Source organism: Pimephales promelas, chromosome 6 (genome assembly GCF_988280905.1).
Source record: "Pimephales promelas chromosome 6, fPimPro1.hap1.1, whole genome shotgun sequence".
NCBI classification, from domain to species: Eukaryota; Metazoa; Chordata; class Actinopteri; order Cypriniformes; family Leuciscidae; genus Pimephales; species Pimephales promelas.
The window spans coordinates 6,978,746-6,983,493 of NC_142774.1; positions in this window are offsets into that span (position 1 = coordinate 6,978,746).

The following is a 4,748-nucleotide window of genomic DNA, read 5'->3' on the forward strand; positions in this document are numbered from 1 at the left end:
TGGAGCCCTGTGCTGGGTTGCTATCATGTTTTTTGTTGCACATTACTGATTTATGATTCTGATATAAATAAGTCAGATGTAATTAGCATGTGGTCCTGTTCACAAGCAACTCAAGCAAGGTCAGCATGACAGATGGCCTATCTTGGGCACTATGTTCAGAGAAATGGCTCCTTTCTAGTGGAAATGTGCCTCACACCTGACATTCTCATCTTGTGAAGTGCGTTCGGTTCCATCTCCGTCGAGTCGAGTCGCGGAATTTTGATTCGCATTGATTTAAGTTTAATTTGAATGCAGTTCGGATTAAATTCCCAACATGGCGTCATGACTTTTGCGTAAACATACACGCCACTTTCAAGTCAAGTGGCGTGTTATTTATACACGCGTGCATGTCTACGCCGTTAAGTGTCCGAGTGATTCTGCGTGTATGTACACGCCGTTAAATGTCTGAGCGAAACGAAGCAAAATGTAGATCTACATCTGGGGAGCGATATTTTTTTTTCCTAGGATGGTAGGGGAAGACTCATAAATGGTATTAACCCCAGTGACGGGTAGGTTTAGGGACGGGGTTGGGGTAGCTCATATATTTATATACAGTAATGTAACGTTAAAGGAGTAGTTCACTTTTCAAAAAACGTTTGCCGATAATTTACTCACCCCCATGTCATCCAAGATGTCGACGTCTTTCTTTCTTCAGTCGAAAAGAAATTAAGGTTTTTGATGAAAACATTCCAGGATTTTTCTCCATCAATGGGAACCAAACGGTTCAAGGTCCAAAAGAACGAATCTTTTTAATTTTTTTGAACGAGTCATTTGCTTCATTCAACGAACGAATTGACTCGGAAAAAGATTCGTTCATTTTGATAAACGAGTTCGAACAGGTGAGTCACACAGAACAGAGCAAGGCGAATATTTGAGCTTCTAAAACTTAAATTTTTTTTTTTTCGATCGTTTCGCTTGATAAGACCCTTATTCATCGTCTGGAATCATTTAAAGCCCTTTGAACAGTTTGAAACTGTATTTTGCACCTTGAACCGTTTGGTTCCCATTGAAGTCCATTATATGGAGAAAAATCCTGGAATGTTTTCATCAAAAACCTTCATTTCTTTTCGCCTGAAGAAAGAAAGACGTGGACATCTTGGATGACATGGGGGTGAGTAAATTATCAGCAACGTTTTTTGAAAAGTGAACTGCTCCTTTAAGTCAACGGCGTTCATAAACACGCTGAAACGCGATTATGCGTCTTGATAGCACGCCAAAAATGGAAATACGAATTGGCGTGTCATACATACACCATTTCATGAGATCAATCTGAAATTCCACTGTAACACAGATGAGATGGATATGGAACTGAACCGAACTAAAAAAAGTCCCTCCTTCCCTGCTGTCCTTCACATTCCATGCTTGTTTTTCTCGTTTTGTTTTTGCTTCCGTCGATTCTTGAATGTAGTTTTGCTTTCCTGGAGCATCATCTCCTCATCTCGACTTCTTTCCTGGCCCGGGTTTCCTTCTCTCACCCTGTCATTCTGTTCTCATGATGAGGCCAGTCGCCCATTTCACCATTTTAACCATCATCCATTAAAGAGAGACAAAGTAGGTGATGTCAAAGACCATCAAGGTCACTGTTTTGATGGTTACTCTATAGGTGCCTTCTGGTGCTTTTTAACCTCAATGTTCATGCGTTGCACATACGTGTGTTTTAACTGCCCATCAGTTGGCCTGCAACAGAGAATGTCAGATTAAGGAATTGCATTATGGGTATAGCTAGCTAATATTTTTGAACAAAATCTTTTGGTCAATGTTAAAGAAAAGTCACAGAATAGTAATAGAATGTCCTTTTTTCATGCACACATTATATCTACAGTATATTGATGTCGAGGTTTACAAAGGCTGAGTGGATGGATGAGTGCATAACAAAATGAACGCATTAACTTTGTTTCTGATTTCATTTGTGTGAATGTATAATCTGCCTGAAATCTGTCAAACACTGTCTATTTTATTGATTATCCAAGTCTGAACTTTGCATGCCGAAGTGATGGACCAATCACTGAGCTTTATCAAGCGATTATGAGTCATATTCTTATTTATATAAACCACTTTTATTTTTTAATAACTTGTGTTCAAACTTCCAGTCCAGTCCAAGTGATGCTAATCAATGCTGGCGAATCTGAAACAAAACAAGAATGTGCTATGATTTGAAGTAGCCAAGACTAATATAATAGGGGTAAATTAATGCATTCATGTTTTTTTAACTGTATTTTTTATTTTGAATTTCACTGTATTTCCTAGTATTTTGTTCACTATTACACTATCTCTGGCTTCCTGAATGTAACAAAAAAAGAAATTGTGCACTACAGCGTTAATTGGATTGCTGCGAATGACGACTACAAGCCACCACAGCTGGTTCCAGAACAAATGTCCCTTCACAAATGTGTTTTCTTGTTTCTGACATACTGTTGTTTTGAATCAGAACGATTTCTTGTAATATAAGAATAATTTGATCACTGAACGCTGTCTGCCTCAGGGGTGCGTTCAGGCACTGGCGAACACTATTCTGTCCGTCTAAAAAAGGCTATATGAAGTAGGTATTTTGTATATCGTGGAGAGAAAAAAAAAGAGAGTCTTTTGCTACTTTTGTATCTGGATGAAGAGAACTTCTCGGAATGTTCTAAGAGTTCGAATGTTACTGTTCCGTTTAAATGAAAACAAACACCAAATGTAAGGTCATGGGAGAAATCAACTTCAGTAAAGATGAAAGTTTGACAAATATAGCTTTAACAGTTTGTCGTTGTTTTTTTTTATTTTATTTTTTTTTATAGATGATTTTAAATATGTTTGAGGTAGTTTTTAAGATTATGTGCATGGTCATTGCTCACTCTGACTATAGGAAGATGAAATACACTTACTGTTTTTAAAGCAGGTGTGACCAAATATTTGATTAGATGTCTACTGCTATAACTGTAGTGGGGCTTCATCTGTGCCAGCCTGTTCGGATTAACGAAATATCTATTGCTTTTTGTTTTATCTGCACAAAGCGTGATGTTGCTCATAAATTTATTATATATATATATATGTATACTACTGTACACTTTACAGCATATACAGTATGTAGTAATATTCATGTACAGTTTGGGCGCATTTTGTATAAAGTTTTTAAAAGATTGATATCTGTAGATATGTGGATTTTTGCCGGTTTTAGCTATTAACAGCAAGAACATGTACATTTGCTTGTAATAAAGAAAGAGATTTAAATGTTTGTAAGTCTTGTGCCTTTTATCTTTCTGTAAGACAGGAGAGATTGTTGGCTAATAAAATATCACCAAAACTAGTTTTTGTACCTAGGAGGGGGGAAACAAGTTGGAAAGTTGTAGAAAAAGATAAATAATTCACTAACAATAATTATCAAGTAGTGATTTTGTTAATCATTTGCAATCATTTGAAGACGCTTTTATCCAAAAACGACTTACAAATGAGGAGAGCAATAGAAGCTATCAAACCAAAAATGATCATACTAAATATTACATCATTTACAAGTTATAAGATCATTATAATTCAATTATTATAATGAAATCAACAATTATTAATAAAAATGTGTGTTGTTTCAATACAATAGCCATCATTTTATAATATTTTTTTAAATAATAAAACAAAAACAAAGAACAATTATTTATAATATATCAAAATTATTAACCTACATTTTTGTTATTATGAATCAATACAAATATGTTTTTTATTTAAATAAATGACATGAGTAAATTATTGTGAGTTATTTATTTATTTATTTTTATTTTTGTGTCTGTTTTTATTTTATTTTATCATTATGTTATATTTATTCTTCATAAATGTAATAAGGATGATAATAACAAATAATATTAAATCATTCATAATTATTAGTGCTGTCAAATAGATTAATTTTGATTAATCAAATGGTCTGACATAAACATTTCTGTGTGTGCACGCGCATACGTGTGTATATTAATCGAATCCATATATATATGAAGAGTTCAGATGCAAAAGTCTCTATAAGTGCCATTTGAAATTTTCTTCTAAAATGATCATTTTTATCAAACTTGTATATTTAAGTTCAGTAATTTCACTTAAATGGCAATGAAGATTACCTATTAACTGCCATTTAAGTGAAATTACTGAACTTAAATATACAAGCTTGATAAAAAATTATCAATTTAGAAGAAAATTTCAAATGGCATTTAGAGGCTTTTGCATCTGAACTCTTCATATATCTATATAGATATATGAAGTAGCCAAGACTAATATAATAGGGGTAAATTAATGCATTAATATATATATATATATGAGTAATAAAGTATATATATATATATATATATATATATATATATATATATAAGTATATACAAATATAAGTATATATATATAAATATGTGTATATATATATATATATATATATATTTATATATAAGTATATACATGTACATATATATATATATATATATGTAATATATATATGTTAGATACGATTAATCGCGATATTAATTATTCATATAATTTATGTGCGAGTGCAGAGTTTTGTACTCAGAGTTACTTTTTAAGGTTTATAGTCCTGCGCACCATTCATACACTTATTACCCCATTTCAGTGTTTAGTAAAAGACAACATAATAATAATAATAATTTCCAAATGACTTAATTACATTTTGCGTTTTACGGAACGTTTGTAGAGAGGAACGCTTTCCAAAGTCTCACTTTACAGCCGGATGTTTTTCCGTTGCGCAC